The sequence below is a fragment of the Callithrix jacchus genome, chromosome 20 (assembly GCF_049354715.1).
Source record: "Callithrix jacchus isolate 240 chromosome 20, calJac240_pri, whole genome shotgun sequence".
NCBI classification, from domain to species: Eukaryota; Metazoa; Chordata; class Mammalia; order Primates; family Cebidae; genus Callithrix; species Callithrix jacchus.
The window spans coordinates 44128165-44152947 of NC_133521.1; the positions used below are offsets into that span (position 1 = coordinate 44128165).

Sequence of the window (24783 nt, forward strand, 5' to 3'; positions counted from 1 at the left end):
GAGGAGCCAAGATGAGGCCATCCCATGGCAGGCTGGGTGTTGGGCTAGACGGCTGGTGCATCCAGTGACACTGGCCGGGAGGTCCTGGCCAGATGCCAAAAGAGCACCAGCAACTCCGAATCCTTATCTTGCGCATGGCTCCGGGGAATCATTCTTATCAGATTAGCCTTCATACAAATAAATGAATCCATTGCCTCAGGGGGCCCCATTGTCATCAAACGGAATCAACACATCTCTGTTTTTATTTCTGTGTAAATAACATGTTTCCAGAATTATTTGTAATAAATGCAACCATAAAGAGCTGACATTTCTGCTTTGTTATTCCTTAGTTTCTTCATTCATTCTGTGAGACCCTCTGTCTTTTGATCTCTCTCTCTCTCTCTCCTTTCCTGAGGCAAATTACCTAAGACAAGAATGAATTATTGGAAGTGGTTCTATATGGGTCCTGAGGGGGTCACTGGACCCTGCTAGTGTCTGTTTCTTGGCCTGGGTGCTGGACACAGGGCTGTATCCAGTGGGTAGCTGCTGAAAAAGCTATTCCTTTTCATCTGTGAACATTTCTGCTTGTGCATTCTTCTTCAATAAGATGTTTATTAGATTAAAATAAGGAGATACATCTGCACACCTATGAAATGGCTAAAATCCAAAACAATGATGACACCAAATGCTGGTGAGGATGGGGAGCAACTGGAACTCTCATTCACTGATGGTGGGAATGCAAAACGCTGCAGCCACTTTGGAAGGCAGTTTGGCATCAAGCCTTGAAAAGACACGGAGGAACCATCAGCACGTGTTGCTCAGTGAAAGAAGCCCATCTGCAGAGGCTACATGGTGCATGATTCCGACCACATGATATTCCGGAAAAGGCAAAACCACGGAGATGGTCAAAAGATCAGTGGTCTCTGGGGCTGAGGGGAGGGGTGAATAGGAAGACCACAGAGTGTTTTCAGGGTGGCGAAACTACTCTGTATGATACTCTGATGGGGACACATGTCTTTTTTTCTTTTCTGGAGACAGAGTCTTACTCTGTCACCCAGACTGGAGTGTAATAGCGCCATCTCAGCTCACTGCAATCTCCACCTCCCGATGCCTCAGCCTCCAGGGTAACTGGGATGGCAGTCATGCACCACCATGCCTGGCTCATTTTTTGGTATTTCTAGTAGAGATGGGGGTTTCACCATGTTGGGCAGGCTGGTCTCAAACTCCTGACCTCAGGTGATCTGCCTGCCTCAGCCTCCCAAAGTGCTGAGACTATAGGTGTGAGCCACCATGGCTGGCTGGGATACATGTGTTCATGTTTGTCCAGACCCACGGAATGTGCAGACCCAAGAGCCAACCCTGAGGTAAGCTGTGGGCTTCAGTGGATAATAACCTATTAATATTGGCTCATCACTTGTAACAAAAGTGCCACAAGATATAAATAATAGAGAAAACTAGAAGACGGGGCGATTGGGAAAGGAGCATGTGGAACCTCTATACTTTCTGCTCAATTTTTTTTGTGAACCTAGAGTTATGCAAACATTTTTAAAATGTATTGTTGAAAAAAAAAATACTAAAAGCATGACTGGTGGCAGCCACCAGCAGACCTCACCATGCCTGCAATGCCTGCTCAGTCTGTGGGGAGGGCCCATCCCGAGGCCAAGCAGACCACCCACACGGCCAGAGCATCTCAGCAGGCCTGCATCCAGTGAGGTCTCAAGATGCTCCCAGGCATCCCAGAAAGGAGTGCCTAGAACAGCCTGGAATGTGGGCACAGGAGACTGGAGAGAGGAGACCAGGGTCGGACAGGCATAACAGTAAGATTTCTGTGCAGAGATGCCTCCACTCACAAAACCATGCCAGGTGTGCAAGAGTCCGTATTCCTGAAGAACAGTGGTCATGGTCCATGTGTGTAAGCGGGCAGCTCTATACAGGTTCCTTGGGGTGTGGTCAGTATGAAACACCCAGGCTAGGGGTTCTGGAAACCCGGCTCCCAGGTGCCCCCTTGGCTCTGACAGATGCTGTGTTTGTGTTTCAGACAATGAAGCAGCTTGGCCATAAGGTGAGAGGAGCTGAAGTGTGTGTTCAGCCACCACAAGAACACTGGCTTGTCCGTCCTAAAAAGGAAAATCACAGCTCATTAACAAAACAAACACTTGTGATAAAACATATATATATGTAATTTGCCAGTTAGCCATTTTTAAGTGTAAAATGGAGTGGCATTAATTGCATTCACAATGCTTTCTAACCATCACCGCCATCTAGTTCCAAAACATTTCCATCATCCCAGACAGAAACTCCGTAAACATTTAACAATGAAAGCTCCTCATCTCCTCCTCCCCCACCCCCGATAACCCTAAATCTACTTTCTGTCTCCTGAATAGACACCTCATGCGAGTGGGATCAGACAGCATTCACGCTTTTGCGTCTGGCTGCCTGCACTCCCAGTGAAGCCTTCCACCCATGTTGTAGCCGTGGATCAGTGCCACATTCTTTTTTATGACTGAATAATATTCCACGTGTGCAAAGACCACAACTTGCTTATCCCTGAACCTGCTGATGGGCATTTGGGGAGTTTCTCCTTTTTAAACATCGTAGATAAAGCTGCTTTGAACATTTATGACAAGGTTTCCTGTGGGCGTATGTTTTCCATTCTGTTGGGTAGATACCGAGGAGTGGAATTGCTGTGTCATATGGTAACTCTGTGACTAAAGCTTCTAGCGTTTTTAAAACTGCTTATATGGTGGGGTACAATGGCTCACACCTGTAATCCCAGCAGTTTGGTGGACTGAGGTGGGCAGATCCCTTGAGCCCAGTAGTTCAAGGCCAGCCTGGGCAACATAGTGACTATCTGTACAAAAAATACAAAAATTAGCCAGGCATGGTGGTGCACACCTGCAGTCCCAGCTACTCAGAAGGCTGAGGCAGGAGGATGGCTAGAGCCTGGGAGGTCAAGGCTGCAGAGAGCCATTATGACACCACTGCACTTCAGCTCAGGCCACAGAGTGAGAATCTGTCTCAAAAAAAAAAAAAAAATTAAAATTAAATCCCTGCTTATAAATCAGAAAAGGACTTAGTATGCAAATGTTAGAGTCCTCTGCCTTCCCTGATGGTGAAGTCAGCACGGAACGGAGCCACAGTTCACTGAGCACACACAGCCTGTGCAGGGAGCAGGCTAAGGGTTTTACAGTCAAAATCCTGTTTAATAATCCTACCAACAGCATGAGGTAGGTGATACTGTTGTCTCCATTTTCCAGATGGAAAAACAGTCCCACAGCTGATGTCAGAGGTGGAATCTAGCCCTCTCTGAGTCCAAAACCTCCACTTTGACCTGGGCTGTTAGAATTCTGTGAAGCTCTGCGGATGTAAGAATGAGAATGATCATGGCAGTAGATACTGGACACTGAACCTTGCAACCAATGAGGACGTGTGGCTCTGGATTCCCCATGGGGACACTTCCGGTCTATAAAGTGCATAGTGCAGAAAGGGTAACGCTCTCTGACTCAACTCATGCCCTCCCCAAATGGGATAGTAATGAGAGATGATTTTGCTATTCTCACCACCAGGATCTAATCAAACATGAGAACAGACCAGATACGGGAAGGACGCAACAGATATTCGCAGTCCAGGCAGGTGGCTAGTGCTGCCCAGCATTAGAGCACCAATGCCTCCTGCCAGGTTCGTCTGCTGACTGCGTTTTGTCACTCACAGAATAAGAGCTACCTTGCATTTAGAATTTCACTCGTATATTCTATTGTCCCGTCATGTGCTCTGGTTATGACCAGAAAATAAAGTTCAGTACTTTTAAGATCTTTATAAGATGGTCAGTCAGCCAGGCACGGTGGCTCACGCTTGTAATCCCAGCACTTTGGGAAACCAAAGCAGGTGGATCACGAGGTCAGGAGTTCGAGACTAGCCTGGCTGATATGGTGAAACGCAGTCTCTACTAAAAATACAAAACTTAGCTGGGTGTGGTGGCATGCACCTGTAGTTCCAGCTTCTCGGAGGCTGAGACAGAAGAATCACTTGAACCCAGGAGGCGGAAGTTGCAGTGAGCCGAGATCATGCCACTGCACTCCAGCCTGGGCGACAGAGCAAGACTCCATCTCAAAAAAAAAAAAAAAAGAGAGACAGTCACTTGCATGAAAATGCTTGAATAGGAGTCCAGTCAGTGCGGCGTGATGGGGGAGTAGTCTTCAGGATGGCCTCTGGGTACAGTGGGTCACAGGGCGACTTTCTCTAATAAAGGCAGGATTCAACACTGCCGCTAAGCAAGAACTCCTGGCTGTGTTCAGGCCACCTCAAATGCATTTGCCTTCTGTGGGTTATTAAATTACATGCATATTTAACTGAAAATGATTATCTCCTCACTGGTTTCAGTGGACATAGTTAGGAGCGCTATTTCAGTTCTGTTGTAGTTTTAAAACCAAAACTCAAAACATCAGTTTCCATGTTCACATTGATTCTTCCTCAAACATACACACCGGGGTGTGTTACGATCACTTCTCACCATTTGAGTTTTCGATGTGCTTGTAGGTATGTTTATTTGGTCTTGGGCTGCGTTGTTCACTTAAAAATCAGGATCACATGTCTAATCTCCAAGGGTAGGATAATCCCGGCTGGCATGCTCATTTGGCAAATGTTGGCACTGGTTTAGCATCAACACATGGCTTCCACGGGAGGATTTGCAATTTTATACTTTGCGAAAGACAGCTTTCTGTTGCATCCCCCGTATTGTGAGGAACAAACTATTTTCTTATTTGAAAAAAAAAAGAACCTGCCCTTTTATGGGAAAACGAGTTCGGCTCTGTGTATATGACGCCACATGAAAGCAGTTTTGCCTTCATTTGTGGCTGCCTGATTACAAAGACAAGATCTTTAATTAAAATTGGTTTGGTTATGTGTATTTCTTTCAAAGAAAACCATCAAAATAGCATTTGTGACTCATTACCTTCTTAACAGCGATGTTCTTCTTACCTCAGTACTGAGCCTGTTTTGATGAAGACGCTGACCTGGAAGGACCAGGGGACTGTGGCCACAAGGAGCCTGTCTTCATCTTCCAGTTGGCTTTCTGGTGCTGTGACTTTGACCTACGCAGTGAGTCTTTGTCTGATCAATTATTTTGAGATCATGGAAACCTCTGGGTCATACCTGAGCCCGGGAGGGCAGGGCTGAGGCCTCTGCAGGCCAGCGAGCATCCTTCGGGTGGGCCCTGGGCTGAAGCACCAGGGGATGCCCTGGTTCAGCTTGGCTGGAAGGCCAGGGAAGGCCGGAACTGATTTTCTCATTATCCCTAGGGTGGATTTGGGATCACATGGCCTGCGGGAACTCTTCCCAGCCGAGGAACAAGATTGCCTAGATCCGAGGGCTGTCTAACATGTTAGCAAAATTAGTGCTTAGCAACATTTTTGAGAATCTGTGGTTGGGCATTTTGTGTTTTTTCTTCTGCCAAAACAAGCTTGCTAACTTCTTTGCTTCTCTGTTTGCTGCAAGAAAAGCAAGGGGGGGGACGCCAAATCATTTGCACATTTCGCGTTGACAGAGCCCCGCGCTAGCCTGATCCCGGAGGCCGGACGGGAAGCCAGGCTCCTCGGGCGGGGCTTGTAATAACAGGGTGACCTGGGCTCACTTCCCACCTGATCCCAGTGGGAACTGCTCTTCCTCCTCCTCTCCCGTGAATACAGAGCTTTTAAAAAAGTGACAGAGTAAACTGGGATCTTTGACTTTTCTAAGTGTGAGTGGTATTTTTCAGTCTTTCCTCCTCCCCACCTAGTCAAGACCAGCCATATCCCAATTCCTTAGGCAAGTCCTAACGACAACAGCTAAGCTTTAATGAGCACATGCTATGTACTGGGTCCTTGTCCAAGGGCCTTCTGACCCCGATACACGTAACCCTCGTAATAACCTAGAGCCAGATTGTTAAGATTGAATCTTAGTTCTGCTGAGCTGCGTGACCAGGCACAAGTTACTTAACCTCTCTGTGACTCAGAAAGACACAATGGAGAAAATCGTGTGACCCACCTCAAAATGTTGTTTTAAGTAAATAAGGCTAAATATGCGATGCTCTCATTAGTAGTGCTGGGTGCGTGGCTTAGCTGTGACTATTCCACTTTCCTGAAGCAAAGTGATTACGTAAGAGCACACAGTACGTTACTGGCAGAGCTGGGCTTCGGGCTTCTGACCACTAGACTGCAGTGCCTTGGGTAGAAGCAGTGGCTGCGAGATGCCATCACAGTGTCAGGGTATGTGCAGAGAAGGGCTCCTTACGCGAGCATTGCACAGTGGCTGCAGGGCACAGCTGCATGCAGCAAACACAATGCCAAGGCATCTGTGCCTGAAAGAAGGAAAATGTCAAAGGATAACTGCTTACCACCATCCTCTTGCTCCACCTTCTTAAAGATAAAGGGTCCTCCCTTTACCTGACTGGCTCCTGGGTTGGGGTGTGGTGTGGGGACAAGAAAAGCAGGGTGGTGGGGATCTAGAAGGTGGGACAGACAGAGGCTGCACGATGTAACAGCCAGCGTGTGTGACCAGCCAAAGCTTGGTTAAATAAATGGTATAAATTTCACACAGCTGCCACCAAGATGGAGGAAGCTCTTTGGGGGCTGATAGGGAAGGAGTACCAAGGTATATTGCTAGGAGGAAGCAAAAGGGTGTGTATGATGCACTAACTTTCGTGTAGGAGGAATAATATACATACAGACATCCCTTGCTGTACTTGGAGACTTGGTTCCGGGACCCCTGAATATATCAAATCTGTGCATATTCTAGTCCTGCAGCTGGCCCTGTGGAACCCACGATACCAACAGTCAGCCCTCTGTGTGTGCATCCATGAACATTGTATTTCCATCCTTGTTTGGTTGAAAAAAATTCACATGTAAATGGATACGTGGATTCAAACCCATGTTGAACCAGTTCAAACCCACATCGTTCAGGGTCCACTGCAGTTGCATTTTCTCTCATGTGCATAGAGTGGTCCCAGAAGAATAGAAGTGGTTATCCAGGAAGCGGGCAGAGAGGAGGAGATACTAACATGGAGTAAATGGAGCACAGAGATGGGAGTGAGCTCTTTCTACACATGTGTCTGTGCAGTGTATGTACATATATATCATGTATATATGATGCATACATAATTTCCATCCATGTTACATTATTGATTAGATATCAATAAAACAATTTATTAATGTTATAGTTAATATTAAATATTTTATATTTATATAAATGTATAATGTATATCAGCATACATTAATATATAAATGCATATTTGTGTATTAATATGCATCAATTAATGCATATTACTGTATGTTAATAAATTTAAGTAGATTTGTTAATGTTATAATTAATAAATATACATGTGTATGTACATTAACCTATGTGAATAGGTAAACGTGTATATTCCTAATAACAGAGTCTGAAAATATCATAAAGCAAAATTTTATAGTAAAAAAGGAGAAACTAAGAAATCAAGCATCATAACTGGAGATGCTAAAATCCTGCTCTCAGTATTGATCAAACTAGGCAAGGGAAATCAGTAAAAATATGAAAGGCTGGAGCAACACTTGCAAGCACGTTGACATCACAGAACGTACAGAATGCTCGCTCGACAATCGCGAACTCACTCGCCGTGAGTGCGTGGGAAACATTCCTCAAGACGGACCGCATGCTGGACCATAAACAGACTTGTAATCCATCGCAGAGGACTAGACGTCCAGAGTATGTTCCCCGACCGCAATGGAATTAAGTTAGAAATCGGCAAGAAAATATCTAGGAAAAAATCCCAAGAGACTTGGAAATTAAGGAACACTCTTCCAAAGCATCCGTGGGTCACAGAAGAAACCCCAGGGGAGTGGTGATGAAAGAGCAGGGACACTTACGCCTCCAGCAATAGAAGACGGGCTCAGCCGAGCTCTGGAGTCCTTGGATGACACAGCACACAGTGGCCCGGGCAGTCCAGACAAACCCAGAGCTGCGACGCTGTCTCTCTGGCCGAGGCGGTGGCAGAGGTTCCTGGAGTTTCTCTTCTTTGATCGCCCCTCCCAGCACCGACTAGAAGCCCAGCCTTCTGGGACTGCCAGCTGGAGGGAGCCTCAGGCCGAGGTAGGCAGGGAAGGTGACCCTTCATCCTGGTCTGGGAATCATTCTGCATGGCTAAAATAGAAGCAGCACTTTTATGCAAGGAGAGGGGCATAATCATCAAATGCTCATGAAGTCGCTTAAACTCTGGGAGCTGACGGCTCCCTTGGTTTAATTACACAGTGGGGCCATATTCCACTGAAAGCAATTACATTTTAGATCTTCTCTCTCACACACATACAGGCGCACGCACACACACACACACACACACACACACATACAAGTGCCATGCCCAGCCTCCAGGGGCAGCCAGCAGGACTTCCTATCCCTACCCACCCTCCATCTCTGAGAGGGGAGTATATATTTAGCCTTTTGCAGGGTGAGGATATTTTTGAATTAGATATTTGTTCACGTAGTCCAATATGCCTAGGTCTGCAAGGACAGAGTGTAAGTTTCTTTCCCTCCTGTTCTTTCTGCACACTACCCAGCTCCCCAGATGCAACCAGCGTTGTCAATCTCTTGCATATCCTTCTGAAAACCATTCACACCATAAGCCCATCTATCCCTCCACAGTCCTTATTCCGGAAGGGATATGTGAGCCTTTTGTATCATCTGTTTGGTAAGTAGGCAACCACTTCTCTTCCCCGCAAACAACTTGGCCTCCTTCAGGAGAGCTCCCTGTTGGAAGTCAAATAAAGGGTCTGTCTCCAAGGAGGGCCCGTACCAGGTAGCAGTAGCTGGAGCCACAGCCACTGTGCCCGGAGCTGCTTAATGAGCAAGCCTCGAGGTCCCCACCCTCCCCAATCGAAGCCGTGAAAGGCCCCCTTTGTGACAGGGGAGGGCTCCAATGGGGCACAATGCTCTCTTGTTGGAAAGGCCTCCTGGAGCTGTCCAGGAGCAGCTGAGAAGGAAGGGAGCAATTTTGCAGCCGTCCCCATGGCCTGGTGGAATCTGTGGAGACTCACGTTTCCAGGCCCAAGTTGGCAAGTGGGCTCCTTCCCCAGGCAGACCCGACCTCTGCCTCGAGAAAGCCAAGGGTGCAGGGCACAGAGCCTCAATGTCACCCTTCCCCAAGACAGGCCAGCCCTGGCGCGGGGGCCACAGGGGAGCAGCACCAGGCCTCGGCCACCCCTCTTGGCCGCCAGAGGAGCAAGGCTCCCAAAAGGGTGTGACGGCCAGAACAAATCTCAAATCTGTAGTTCCAGGCGATTCCATTCTTCCTGTTATTCTGAAACTAAGTGCTTCACACATTTGGGAAGTATTATTAAATACGGGTCTGTCAGATGGTCTGTGGTCAGAGCTAATTTCTTACAGTTTGCAGAGTCTAGTTACCAGACCCCTCCAGAGGAGCTGTCAGAATTGCTGTGACTGCAAATGCCACTTGCAAAGTTTCTGCTGGCTCCAAGGCCAGGGCCCTGCCTCGGAATAGACCTGTGCCTGTGCAGCATTTCTCCAGAATTCTCTCCAAGATCGCAGTTCTCTACTGCTTGGAATTTGAATCTAAAATCCCGGGCAATTGAGTGATCACTGAAAACCTAAGAGAGTAATTATGTTCATTCACTCCAGCGATGAAAATTTGAGATTTTATGTTGTCTGAGGGTTAACCCAAAGGCAAACCTACAATTGATTTTTTCTAAAAAATGGATCTGACATTTTAAACATTCTTTTCACATTTCTCCAAAGCATTTGACAGACACAAATTCTCCCAACATTCCAGAGAAAAGACATGGGGATCCTATTATGCTCTGGTTAAGAAGATGCATCAGCAAGAGTGGAAGGAGGTTTCCATTTGTCAAAAGAGGAATTCAGGGTTGAGGCGAAGGCTCCCGGGTGTGTGTCCTGCACCCAGCTGTCAGCCCCAAGGCTGACACAGGGACAGATAGTGACATATGATGGTATGTACTCTGGGATCAAGAGAACAGAATGTAGATAGAGCCAGAGGGCATGCGTTCAAATCCTGGCCCTCCCTGTTCTAGCCATGAAAACCTGAGCAAGTTACCTGACCTTTGGGGGTCTTCAGGTTCTCATCTGTAAAATGGGTGTAATAATGTAATCGTATCTAACTGTATACTTAAAGAAGTTAATACTCAGGAGTGGGTTAAAGGCCCTTCGTGCACAATATTTATTTATGTATTATTTTATTTATTTTTTTCAGACAGAGTTTCTTGTTGACCAGGCTGGAGTGCAGTGGTGCAATGTCAGCTCACTGTGACCTCCACCTTCTGGTTTCAAGCAATTATTCTGTCTCAGCCTCATGAGTAGCTGGGATTACAGGTACCTGTCACCACACCAGCTAATTTGTTTGTATTTTTAGTTGAGAGGGGTTTCACCATGTTAGCCAGGCTGGTCTCGAACTCCTGACCTTGTGATCCTCTCTCTCTTTGGGAGAGCTGTGATCCAGCTCTCCCAAAGTGCTAGGATTACAGGTGTGAGCCACTGTGCCCATCCCTTTGGTGCATAATAAATGCCCAGTAGGTGTTGCTATGCTCATCCTCCCTTCCTGCCCTTCTTTCACCCATGGCAAGGTGCCACTCTTTGGAGGAGGCTGTCCACCTGTGAGCTTGCCAGGTGGCTGAAAGGCCAGCAAAGGGCCAAGGCTCTGACTTTTTGTCCCATTGATAAGCTCAGACCTAGAGAACAACAAAAACTTTAAAGTCAGCACCTCAGTATATCCCTACGTGGTGGTGCTACAAGGCTGGGCCCAAAAGCAGAATCAGGCAGAGCCTGGGCCTGCAGGGAAGAGGGACTCAGTCAGGCACAGTGTGATCTGACCTTGGCCCCTGCCATGGGCAGGTTTATGTGTCAGTGTGGACAGGCTCTAGTGCCAGTGATTCAATCAAATGCTCATCTAAATGTTGCTGCCAAGGTACGTGGTGGATGTGCTTAACCTCTTCCGTCAGTCAGCTTTAAGGGAAGCAGGTTACCCTTGACAGTGTGGGTGGCTTCACCCAATCAGGTGGAGGCCTGATAAGCAAAATCCAAGGTATTCCTGGGATGGAGGAATTCTGCTTCAGGACTGCAGCATCAGCTTCTGCCTGGTTTTCCAGCCTGCTGGCCTTCCCTGTGGATTTCAGACTTGCCAGCATCCACAGCCATGTGAACCTAGGGGTGTGTGTGTGTGTGTGCGCGCGCGTGTGTGTATGTGTTCTGTTTCTCTGGAAACCCTGATTGCTAATACCACTCCTATGACTAAGCTGGGTGGGAGGTGTGAGGGGAGGTCTTCTCATCACTGTTGGAATGATAAAGTTCTATGCCGCTTCTTGAGTGCTAGCTGGTTGCTGGGCAGAGTGCTAAGGGGTTCCATGTCTCATTTAAGCCAACTCGTCACCTCCTTTCCTTTCTCAAAACTTTCTCATGAGACACGGCTGTATCACAAGAGTCGTGCATTTAAAATGCTAAGGTTGTTCCCAAGTGACTCAGCCTGGAGAGTCCAGCTGCTGATGCTCTCAGCAATAATAGATTTAGTCCAGTGGGTGAAAAATGTTACCTCCTTTTGTTTCCCCATTCATCCATCAGTGGATACTTGGGTCGCCTCCACCTCTGGGCTGCTGTGAATAGAAGTGTGCAAATATCTCTTCGAGATTCAGTTTCTGTCTTTTCGTTTCTTGTTTTTTTTTTTTTTTTTAAGCAATGGATTATCTCCTTCATCCAGGCTGCAATGAAGTGGTGTGATCACAGCCCACTACAGCAATGAACTCCTGGGCACAAAAGATCCTCCCTCCACAGCCTCCTGAGCAGGTAAGACTGCAGGTGCGAGCCACCAAGCTGTGCCCCATTTTCAGTTCCTTTAGATATATACACCAGAAAAGGTGTCTGGGGCATGAGTATTCACATTTTCTCAACAGTCCTAGTGAGGCTGGACCTAATTTCATATCCTTATTGGCCAATTCACATTATTTTTAGCATAGCAGTTTAGCATGATATCATTGTGTCTGTGTCTGTCTATCCGAAATATCACACACTGCTGAGGTGCAGAGATGATGCCTGGCACAGTTAGCACATGGTCTGGCCCTTAGCACATACTCTTACTTGCTGAGTGGCAAATAAGAGATGCTGAGCCTGGTCCCCCCACAAAAAAATTTCTTTTGCATTTTTAGTAGATATGGGGTTTCACCACGTTGATCAGGCTGGTCTCGCCTTCTGACCCGCCCACCTCAACCTCCCAAAGTGCTAGGATTACAGGCATGAGTCACTGCCCCTGGCTTTTTTTTTGCATCGATTGTACACTTTGGTGCAGGGCACTGTGGCAAGCATTTCTCTATGAATTCAGGCCCCCGAAAGATCTAGGGCTTTTCCAGGCAAAGACCCTTCAGCTTTTCTCCAGCAATCTCCCAGTCAGTGGAAGAATCGGGAGATGCTGAGCCTAGTCCCAGAAAGCCGGACCCCTCCTTCACAGAGAATGTTTGTTATCACCCAGTTATCCATTTCCCTAATATCCATTATTAGAATTTTCTGCCAGGCAAATGGCTACATCTCCCAGATTCCCTTGCAGCTAGTGTGGTCATATGACCAAATGCTGGCCAATGGGGTGTGAGTGGAAGAGGAAGTGATGGGTATAATTTCTGGGTCATGCCCTCAAGGGAAGGGATATACCAGGGGTGACAGCCCAAATATTGAACAACCAATAGAGCACAGGCAATTAGAATACATGGCACCAGGAGGAGCCTCTCAACCGTGCCAGTGTGCACCAGCCTCATCATTAGCCATGGACAGCTCTCTCTTTGGTTGGCAGAGGAACCAGAAAGACAGAGATTTCAGATCTCTGGCACAGGGGACTACCACTCAGCCCTGCACACTGCACACCTGGAGTGCTGTGAATGTTTCCTCTCACTCAGATCTGTGCTGTTCTGGATCTGCACGGTAGCAGCCAAGCCCATACTCCAGATATGTCTCCTATTCTTTCCTCTTCTCCTCCTGCACTAGTTTTGCTTTCCAGGAAAAGAAAATGGAAGAATTTCCTACAACAGCCTCTGTCATCTCAGTGCAGCTGCAGGGTATGGAACAGCTATTGCTGGGTGTAGTGGGCTGAATGGGAGCCTTCACTCACCACTCCTCACCAAGAAGAGATGGCCACATCCTAACCCTGAGCCTGTGCATGAGGTCTTTTGCGAAAGGAGTCTTCGCACATATTATAAGTCAGGCATCTCAACATGAGATCATCCTGTTTGGGGAGATTCCTGAGTCCTATGACAGTGCCCTTATATGAGAGAGAAGAGGAAGACACAGAGACAGAGACTGGTGCAAGGCTGCGCAAGCCCAGGAGTGCCTGGAGCCACCAGGAGTGGGAGGAGGCAGGAAGGAGCCACGCTGGAGACTCCAGAGAAAATAGAGCCCTGCTGACAGCTTGCTTTCAGGCTCTGGCCCCCAGGACTATAAGAAAATAACTTTCTGTTGTTTTAAGCCACCAAGTTTGTGGTGTTAATTTTCTTTGGCCACCCCAGGGCACTCTCCCGCACCACGGTGACTATTTTTCTCTGCCATCTCAGACATTTTTGTCTCCTCCTGCAGAGGAGAGTGTGGCTCTATGTAAAAAGCGTGGATGAGTAGTCCAGGGTAGTTGCTTGGTGGTCCCACAGTCTTCAGACGCCCCTGAGTTCTCAGATTGCATCTACCCCGTTGAGGTTCAACCCTGAGAGCACCAGCCTCACCCTGCCCAGCCACACCCACCCAGCCTCACCTTGCTCTTCTCAGCCTTCCCTTCTGAAGGATCCCCGTTACAGGTGCAGGCATGGATTCCTCTACTTGGCGTGTTCTGTAAAACTCCACAACCTGCTGCAGAGGTCTTGACTCCTGCTGTGGAAAAGGCAGGTGGTCAGAATGCAGGACTGTCTCCTCAAGACATCGGGGCTTTTGGGATAACACAGACTCAAACAGCCTGTTTTGGAAATCAGATCATTTCTCTCTGCATTCCAACGATAACATCCTAATCCTTCCCGGGGTGAACTGCTGCCTCTCAGGGAAATGCAAAAGGAATCAGACATTCAAGCAACGTGTTAGTTACCAAGTGCTTGCAGCTGCTGTAGGAGAGACCTGACCACCGTGGCTTAAAAAAATAGGGCTCCAGTGTCCCATGCACATGTGCTCACCAGAGGCCCAAGGAGAGGGCTCGGGTTTGGAGTGGAAGTTCCGCAGAGCCCTTGGATGGGGATTCTTCATTCCTCTGCCCTGCTGTCCTGTTCTTGCAGGCTGAGGCAGGGGAAGGACCCACCTCCCTCTCATGTGGTGTCCTGCTTGGATGACCCTGCATTTGTGGGGTGACTTCACGCTGTTGCCTCATTTCTGGAACCTCTGTCTAAACGTCCAGGTGGCAAGATCCCAGGCGTCCAGCAACCTGGTCTCATGGCTATTGACTCCTAACAAAAATAGTAACTGTTCCCTTGGAATTTCCTGAAGTCTTCCCAGCCCTCAGGCCAGGCTGCAGCCTGGGGCTCAAGAGTCAAGGGTGCCTGACTCTTGATTCACCTTTTGCTGTGTGACCTGGGCAAGGTGACTTGGCCTCTTCTCACAGTGAAATGGGGCAAATGTCTTGTTCCCACTGAGGGTTAAACATGATGTGGCTGGCACTCCATACGTGGACGTAAATGTCAGCAGCTGAGGTCGGGGCCCAAGTCCCATGTGTCTCCACTGGCATTGCGTGCTTGGTCCACGAGGATGCAGACCCAGGACCTGGGAGCCAGCACTCTGCTAAGGGCTGCGGAGGCAATGACCTCTGGGAACAAGAGAGAAGATTCCCTGCCCGCAGGACCCTGACCAGAGGGGCACTGGACACTAAGGAAGCAGGTAACTTCAGTGGCAAGTAGAGTACCAGGCAGAGAGCACAATGAGGAGCACGAGGGTGGGGAGGGCACCCTGGAGTGGGGACGGCCCTTCTGAGGAAATGGCCCTTGAACTGAAGCCCAGGAAGGTGGAAAGGGGAAAAGGAGCCCGCCAAGTACAGGTGGAGATGAAGCCAAGGGCGAGCTCAGTGGGCCAGCCCCCTTTCCAGGCTGCTAAGCCCCCTTCCTCCTCCTTCAGCTGGATGGTAAAGCTCTGGAGTTCTAATCCTATATGTGCTACAGTGGGAAAGTGACTTTACCTCTCTGTGCCTCAGTTTCCCATGTAGAATGAGGATGACAATAGTCTGGCCTGCTGGAACTCTGGAGGAGCAAATATATAAGCACACAGAGAATACTGAGAACAGCGTTCCCAAGTGCAGGTGTGCTGGGAACACGGGAATTTCAAAGGCACGAGTGCTGTTTGCTTGACACAGAAGGGTTGCAGGTTCCAGCTGGCATGTCCTGAGTCTCAAGGACGGATGGGGTCTCAGGAGTGGAATCTTATTCCAAAGGGTCGAGGCTCCTGCCTGCAGCAAAGCTGCCCCTAAACCCAGATTGCACCATGAACCAGTCAGCAGAGAGCCAGCACTGTGGCGCAGGAACAGTGCACTTCTCATGGGTGTGCACTTCTCGGAAAGGCTCCTACTCCCATCCCTCCAAATAAGCAAAACCCCAAACCCCACAGATGCACACCACACACATCACTGCCTGCAGCCTCAGCCCTGTCTCCAAGCTGGTGGGAACGGTTGATCATTTCAGTGCATTGAACCCTTTCTGTTTGTTTCATGAAAAAAAATAATCTGTTTGCTTTAGCCACATTGTTGTTTAAAAGAATAAAATAATTAAAACAAGAGAAACCCTAGTAGTCCTGGATTTTCCCCATTATCAGCACATAAAATGTGTGGGTGATATCCGTCATATTTAACCAACACAGTGTAACCAGTGGTACCGTTGCCCATTGAGTTACGATGCTTTATCTTTTATTTAACAAATGTACATGCACATCTATATATGAAAATTAGATGCCTAAATCTGCATTCCTTTTCTGTGGCTGCCATTACAAATGACCACCAACCAGATGTCCCCTACAGCAGAAGCGTTTTCTTGTGCAGTTCTAGAGGCCAGAGCTCCAAAAGGGGATGTCAGGCTGGCTCCTAAAATCTCTAAGGGAGAGAGTTCCAGGTTCACGCTCCCAGGGTTGCAAGCATCCTGGGCACTCTCCAGCTTGCAAAGGCATTTCTCCAATTTCTGCCTCCACCATCACGTGGCCTTCTGTTTGTGCCTCTGTCTGTGCCCTTTCTCTGGGTAAGTCTCTATCATTTTCTAATTACTTTATTTGCCCATCTTTGTCTAAGCTGGATAAAAAGCCAGGACAACAGGCATCTGTTCTGTCCTAGAATGTAATGGTCACCCTAGCTCTGCTGTCCCACCAAGTCTGAGTTAGGTATCACTAGCCAGTGGCTCTGGCGTACTCACAGCAGTTGGTACTCAGGCTTCTAAATGGACCCTTCCGCCCTCCACCTGTTTCTGGGGACTACACTTTGGGAAGCAGAGTGGCAACCGTCCATGCAGCAAGCCCCATTTCCTGACTACTAACCTTTGAGGATGTAAACACGGAAGTCAGGTGACCTGGAGGACTCATGGTCAGTTGGCAAGGGGGCTTGGATTTGAACCCGGGCACTGACCTTCAGAGTCTGAGTTTGTATCTGTGGTGCTCTAGTGCCTCTACCCTAGTTTTGTTTTGTTTTTGTTTTTGAGACAGAGTCTTACCCTATCACCCAGGCTGGAGTGCAGTGGCACGATCTCGGCTCTCTACAACCTCTGCTTCCCAGGTTCAAGAAATTCTCCTGCCTCAGCCTCCCGAGTAGCTGGGACTATAGGCGCATGCCACCATGCTTGGCTAATTTTTATAGTTTTACTAGAGATGGGGTTCCACTATATTGGCCAGACTAGTCTCAAACTCCTGACCTCATGATCCACCTGCCTCAGCCCCCCAGAGGGCTGGGATTACAGCCGTGAGCCACGGAGCCTGGCCAAGGGAGACTTCTGACTTCTGTGTTTACATCCTCAAAGGTAATTAGTCAGGAAATGGGGCTTGCTGCATAAATGGTTGCCCCTCTGCTTCACAAAGTGTAGTCCCCAGAAACAGGTGGAGGAGGGAAGGGTCCATTTAGAAGCCTGAGTACCAACTGCTGTGAGTACGCCAGAGCCACTGGCTAGTGATACCTAACTCACCAGGCATCAGAACATACGTAGTGAATATGTGAGTATGAACATTCCTAGTGAAGGAAACAGAACATACCTTTCCTTCAGTGCTTTTCATTGCTGCATAGGATTCCCTCCTATGCATGCACTGTGGGGCTCTTACCCACTCCCCTGGAAAGGACGAACTCAGTGGCCTTCAGTGCTAGGCTTCCCCAAACCACATGCTGATGAATATCCTCATACATAGCACCCGTGGGGAAAAACCGAAGTGCACAGGCTCAGAGCAGCAGGTTGCAGGATATTCCCATAAGCAACTTTTCGAAGCAGAAAGTGTATTCCTCCTGTGAAGTCCCGAAGCTGTGCAGGCTCCTACTTCTGAGCTACACAACTGCAAACCAAAAGGTGCTTTGAGGGGCTGTCATGGCGACGTGACTGGCTATGGGACTGTGTGCCGAAAAGAAATTAGCAAATGGTTTCATGCTGGACAAAGGTGAGGAGCTGTCACCACATCACTCCCATTGTTGCTGAACAGCAGGACCTGTCTTTAGGGTGAACGGTGGGCCATTTCCATGGAGGCGCTGCACCTGCCACAGTCTGGTTTGTGGATGGGGAGTGCCCCTGGAATCCAACCCACAGGCAGGAGCCTAGGACCAAAATCAAGTCAGCTCCTCTGGCATGTCGGTATGCAGGCAGAGGGAGAGGCTTTGATTCACAATGGCTCAGTGCTCTCACCACAGAGAGCACTAATGCACAGGCCGGGGGGCAAGGGAAGCAGGGCTCAGAGCTGATTCTTAAATCCTGTTGGACGCCAAGCACACAACCCACTCTCCACAAGCAAGCACAGTGTACTTCCTCAGGTAGAATGCAGCCCAGCAATTTACTCCTTGGCACATAGCTCCAAAAATGGTCCCCAACAATGCTACCCCTACCTCTAGCACCTGCCACCGCTCCTGCCCAGAGGTGGAAAAATCACTGAGCTGGCCTGTAAATGCTCCGGTCAACAGAGTGATGGCCTGGGGCATCTGAACCCTGGTCTTAAGAAGGCTGGAAGCTTCTACTTCCCTCCTCTTAGAATCCAGCCCCTGTATTGTGAGAAGCCTAAGCCACATGGTGAGGATACAGAGAGGTGAGCTGAGGAGCTCTGCTCAAAAATCCAGCAGAGCTCCCCACAGCAGCCAGCACCACTGACGTCCACATGAGTGAGGCACCTTGAACCCTCAGCCCAGTTGGGCCTCTGAATGACTGCAGCCCTGGCACCATCACATGAAACAGAAGAACTGCCCAGCTGAGCCCATCCCATGCACCAGATCTGAGGAAAAAGAAAATGGTTATTGTTTTAAGGACTCAATTCTAGGACGGTCTATTGTTACACACGTTAGAGCTGAAACAGAAGATTGCCAAGAGACATCCTAGAATACGCATAGCAGCGCTGCTGCTGATGGTCTCCAACTCTAAAGAACTGTTTCCCTCAACAGTAAAAGGAATAAACAGCCTGTGTCCCAACAGTGGAATACTGCATGGTGGTGAAAAGGAAAAAACTACCGCTCCATGCAGCAATCTGGGTGATTCTCACAAACACAGCACAGGGTGAAAGAAGCCAAGCACATTCTGCATGATCCCATTTACACCGTGTTCAAAACGAGGCAGGACTCTCTCTGTGGCTCCAAGTCAGAAGATGAGTGACCTGTGGGTGGCGGTGACAGGAGGGGGCTTTCGGAGGATGGAGATGATGTGTCTGGATCTGCACACTGCCCAGAGAGTATTTCCTTTGAGAAAGCTCATTGAGCCAATATATGGACTTCTCTGTATGTATGCGATGTTTCAAGAAAAAGTCTACCCAAAATATAAATCAAATTTTTTTCTGGCTATCTGTGACCACGTAACAAATCATGCCAAAACACAGTGGCTTTAAACAGCAGACTTATATTACTTCTCACAGTTCCCGTGGGTCAGGAATTCTGGGAGAAGCAAGGCTGGATGGCTCTGGCTCAGGATCTCTCATGTACTCAGTCCTCAAGGAGGGCTGGACTGAAGTCATCTGAAGGCTTCTTCCCTTCCCTGTTTGGCACCTGGGCTGGGAATACCCAAACAGCAGAGGCTAGAGTGGCAGAGGCTTCTGGAACTCTCTATTACCTTTCTGTATTACCTCCACATGGGCTTTCCTGTATGGGGGCTTCAGGATAGCTGGACTCCCTACAAGGCAGCTCCCAAGGTGTGCTTCCTGAAGAAGGGCCCAAGCAGAAGCTTCTCTGCTCACCTGACCTTGACAGTCACGCTATGTCATTTCTGCCAGTATAGCCATCCAAAAGACCTCAAAGGCCTGCCCAACTCAAGGGAAGGAGTCCAAGACCTCATCATCCAGATAAGAAGCGTCAGACAGTTTGCAGACATGGTCTCTAAACCACCAACAGAGTATGTCATTCTCATTCATACACCTCAGTGCTTAACCTTCCCTTTTAAAATAAAATGCATGCTTTTCCTGGCTTGCCAGCCTGGCAGGATCACCACAGCCCTGCCCACTCTTCCCACCCCTACTTTTCATCTTCTCTGCTTTCTCAGATTTCTGCTCCCCCAATCCCAGCACACTGGCCTCCTCCCAGATCCTGGAAGACACCACATTGCTATGACTCCAGGGCCTTTGCATGCACTATGCCTTCTGTCTAGGACACTCTTCTGCATTGTTTCCTGTCTGAGTCTTTATGATGCAAGCCTTGGCTCGAATGACAGCAGGGCAGGTGTGTTCCTCCTGCCATCACTCTCTCCCTCCTTACCTGGTTTACCTTCTTCATTGTACTTAGCTCTGTTTGAAACCATCTTTCCTGTGGACTTGCCCATTCATGCTGTTTATTGCCTGCCTCTTCCACTCAGAATGACAGGTCCTCGTTAACCATGAGGGCGATGCCTGGTGCTAACTACATGTCTGTTGAATGAATAGACAATAGATAGACGGATGCACTGTTGAATATGAATGCAGGCTAATGCTTCCTTTTGAAGTATAGTGTGTGCCTGGTACTGTGCTAGGTACTGGAGATATGAAGTGGATGAGGCGCAGGGAGACAGCGGCTGACTGCTCCAGCTAATTTGTCACCCAGGCTGGGTTGCAGTGGCGCAATCAGTCCCTTTTTGGATGTGTCTTCTTAGTCTAGAAAGTGAATTAAAAACAAAATTTCCAGGCTCCCTTGTCACCAAGGGGCTGGAGGTGAATGAGATTCAGCCAACAAGACACAGGCACAGGAGACCTGGGGCAGAGACCAGCCGGTGTCGCGTCATGGAAACTCGAGGTTTTCTGTGGTAGCATTCCAGCATCCAGGCACCTTGGGGTGCCAAGGAACAGTGAATGGAGCCTTCCTGACCCCGGATTGCAGCCAGAGTTGTTTGTGTTATTTTTCATTTTATTCATTATTATTATTATTTGAGATAAAGTCTCACTCTGTTGCCCAGGCTGGAGTACAGCAGGGTGATCATGGCTCACTGCAGCCTCAATCTCCTGGGCTCAAGCAATTCTCCCACCTCAGCCTCTCAAGTGGCTGGGACTACAGGCACTTGCCACCACACCTGCTAGTTCTGTTTGTTTGTTTGTTTTTAGAGACAGGGTCTCCCTATGTTGCCCAGGCTGGTCTTGGTCTCCCAAAGCGCTGGGATTACAGGCATAAGCCACTGCGCCCGGCTTGCTTGCATTCTTGAACCCAGCAGTTCCAGTGGCAACCTTCTGCCTCTCACCGGTTTACAGCTCTTTGGTGCCAGTCCTACACTGCTCCCAGAGTCGTTTCTGGAAGCCCAGTGTGGAAAACACTGCCTGCTTTTCCAGTGATTCTGGAAGCACCTCATGCCTCATATCAAATCCCATCTTCTCAAAACACCTCCAGTGGGGTGTTAGTCATGTCACCTGCCACCATCTGAGGTGTCTGAAAAGATGCAGAGGTGTGACTCCTGTGTACAGTCACAGCATCTACAGATATGTCAGCAAATCCCAAAACATCCTAAGACAATGAAAAATTCCAGCTCACTACCTAGAAGCTCTCATCACAAAGCAGATATTGGATACGTGGAATGTCCAGGGGGTTTGCCGTGCTGCTCACCTTTTTACCAAGGTATGCTGCACGAGACTCACTTGCCTGCCTGTCTTACTGACTTCACAGCGCTTTGGACTGAATGTTTGTGTCCCCACAATTCCTATGTTGAAATCCTAACCCCCAATGTGATGGTGTGTGTGGAGGGGTGGGGCTTGGTGGAAGATGATTCCGCCATGAGGGTGGCATCCTACGATGGGATGAGTGCCCTTATAAAAGGGACCCTGGAGAGCTTTTTCTGCTAAGTGAGGACATGACAAGATGGAAACCCCCAGCCAGGAAGAGAACTCCCCATGCTGACACCTGATCCCGGACTTCCAGCCGCCAAATCTGTAAGAAAACAATCGTCTGCTGTTTACAAGCCACTGAGTCAATGGTACTTTGTTTTGGCAGCCCAACTGGAGCAAGACAAACAGCAAACACTAAATTAGGTTTTTCTGCTGCATGACATGGTTTTAAAAAGGACCAGTGGTCTATGTCGGTCGGGAAATCTAGCCTGGTGCTACCACTGACATGACTGTGCCAGCTGAGTAAGCCCCTCACCCTCCCTGGTCTTCAGTTTCTCGCTGTAAGTTGAGAGGAGGAGACAAGACCATATTGAGTTTCTTTGTTGCTTTAAATGTCCAGGATTCCCTTCCCTTCCTCTCGGTGTTTGTGAGGTGTTTCGTGTTTTGTTTTTCCATTTGTTTGTTGTTTTGAGATGGAGTCTTGCTCTGTCACCCAGGCTGGAGTGCAGCGGCACGATTTCGGCTCACGGCCACCTCTGCCTCCTGGGTTCAAGTGATTCTTCTGCCTCAGCCTCCCAAGTAGCTGGGACTACCAGCACGTGCCACCACGCCCAGCTAATTTTTGTATTTTTAGCAGATACAGGATTGCACCATGTTGGCTGGGATGGTCTCGATCTCTTGACCTCGTGATCCATCTGCCTCGGCCTCCCAAAGTCCTGGGATTACAGGCGTGCACCACCATCCCCAGCCTTTTTCTGCAATTACAGAGCTTCCTGCCCCACTCTAAAACCCAGCAACATTGGCCCCCCATGAGATCAAGACAGATGATTTTAATTTGTTTTTATTACAGAAAAAATAAAATATATGAAAGTAAAGGAAATAGTATAACCAACCTCCATTTGCCCAGTACTCAGCAACTACCACTTGCCCTGTTCTGGTCCAGTCCTGTTCCACCTCCGTCCCTTCCACGGCCTCTTGCCTTGGTTTTTCAGACGCGAATCCCATCTGTACGTATTTCACTTGATGGTGACGCAATTGCTGGCAAATCGGTTTGCATCCAACACTGTCTTTAAATTCGGGTCACCTCTTCATAAATCCTGTTTGGAAAAGTGCTCTTATGAGGAACAGACGCTGCAGATGAGTCACAAGCACTAAAACACAACTACAAACAGGCATGCCTGTCCTTTCTTTTGCTTGGAAAACAGCTGTTAGAACTTCAGGAGGGATTCTAGGGTGCTCTGCAGTCCACTGCTGACCATAAATGTGATGTGTAGATTTAGTCATTTAGCTTAACACGGCCCAGCTCGGCCCCAAAACCCTGCACTACTGTTGACACTCCTTCATCCTGCACATGGGCCCTGCATCTCATGTTCAATGTCAGTGGTGGCAATGAGCAGACGCCAGGTGCCCTGCAAACTCGGGCTCTGGAATTGAATGCCTGTATGAGACACAGCTCCACTACTCACTGATGCATGCCCTTGGGGGAGTCACAACCTCTCCTCCCCTCCATGTCCCCATCTGAAGTGCCCTTCGTTACTCTGTTTGTGAGATCACAGGCTCAGCACTCTGCCTGGTGCCTGACCGCAGGGAGTGCCTCACAAACATCACAACACTGCCTTCCAAACTGAGTGAGGGTTCCCTGTGGCCAGACGCTGGCTGGCTGTACCCAGTGCCAGGCTCCCTGTAGGTCAGCTGTAAGCGTCTGTGTTAAACCCAGAGAGCAAGCACAAGTATGATACCCAAAGGGAAAAAACTGCCTCAGCAAGGCTAATCCTCCCGTATCTCCCGTTATTTCCTCCACTGCTTGATTGAGCCTGACACAAGGAAAGCATTCAATCTCACTCTTGGAGGGGAAGCAGCCTAGAGAAAACCTTTCTCACAGCAAGAACTGATTTGTGTAAGAAGTGCAATTTTGAGGTTGTGAAGGGCACAATCGGAGTATTGTACTGGTGGCTCCTCATCGGAGCAGCCAGCTCGCCAGATGGCAAACAAGCTTCTAATGAAATAAAACCTTTGGGCGGTAGATTCTTTTGCTGTGACTAACAGGCCAAGTGCTTCCAAGAGTATATGCCACATTTGTCATCTCAGATGAGGGACCCTCCCAGCAACAAAACAACCTGAACAGTAGCAAGGAAGCCAGTTCTGAGCAGCAATGCCTGCTTCAGACACAACCCACCCTGGTCTAAGCCGGAGCTTTAGGCACACCTGCGGGTCGGGAAGACGAGCAGAGGCACCCAGGGGCCTGTCAGGCCGTGGCAGCCTATCTTCCCTCCTTGGAGTTCCTGGGATGCAACCCAGTGAAACTCAAGCCCTGAATGCACATTTTTTATAGCAATAACCCACGTATTTATAACAATCGACCCACAAAAGTTACACCTTGCAGCGCCATTTAACAGAAACTCCAGGTTAAATGGTGGATCTATGTAAGTAACCCTGTTGCATTTCCCCTGAACCCCTGCTCCAGCCATGGAACCATGAAAAGCCTGGGGGCCAGGCTCACCTTAGGACAAATTCTCCACTCAGATCCCTAATCACCAATCCACAAGCACCAAGGATGCAGAGAGGTAACAAGTGTGGCATCACTCACTACTGTGTGTCCGTGGGCTAGTTATTCAACCTCTCTGAACCTCAATTTCCTCACTTGGAAAAGCAGGACAATACTGCCTGCCTTGGCAAGGTGTGATGATTAAATGCTTGTGAAGCAACTGGTGTGTGTTTCACAAAGGTGGCAGCAGTGGTGACGAAGGTGACACCCAGAGAAAGAAAAGATGATTAAAAAATATGGCCCCATCAAGTGCTCAAGGCAGAAGACATGGTCTCTAAAGAGTTAACTAAGAATCCCTACTTCCCAGAAGAAGAAACACAGACCCAGAGATGGAGCAGGACAAGGCCACGGGCACAAAGCACCGCCACCCAGTGCTTCCGTCTCAGAGAGGCAGGCAGCTCCAGAAAGGGCCATGGACACCCCTCTCCTTGCCAGAACTGAAATTCAGAAAGCCACCCAAGACTCGCCACTGTCTCTGTATTCAGATGGACATGAGGAGGCTGCCCTAAGAAGGTAGTGACAGGGTACTTGTTGGGGTTTGTGTGTGTGTGTGTGTGTGTGTGTGTGTGTGTGTACAGAGGAGAGGGTCTGAAGAATCTGTTCTTGGCCCAGCACAGCCCGCATCTATCTGGCAGGAACTCCCAGAATCTCTAAGCAGAACATATATAGGGGAGGGAAGAAAGGTCTGGTGTCTTGCCCAGCTTGGAAGCCAAGAAAGTTGGGCCTTGGCCAGTGGGGGTAGAGGACATGGCCACTTTCCTCTAGGACACAACTGTCCTGCCTGGGGGGGCCAATTAACCTTATAAAGAATCCGCCCCCTTGGAGGCATTGGGCAAACATTTAGACAGGGGACTCCCTCATCTGGTTTC

The 24783-nt window shown here is 48.7% G+C and overlaps 1 long non-coding RNA gene across 1 annotated transcript; it reads right to left on the bottom strand.

The window, feature by feature from the left end:
• Positions 1–211: 211 nt before the first annotated feature.
• LOC144580505 (uncharacterized) lies at positions 212–22469 on the bottom strand. The gene is made up of 6 exons (XR_013530066.1): positions 22263–22469; positions 13730–13842; positions 7854–8127; positions 6001–6313; positions 4957–5465; positions 212–2096 (listed from the first exon to the last, which is right to left on the bottom strand). It is a non-coding gene; the product is annotated as an uncharacterized LOC144580505 (long non-coding RNA).
• Between the last annotated feature and the right edge of the window lie 2314 nt (positions 22470–24783).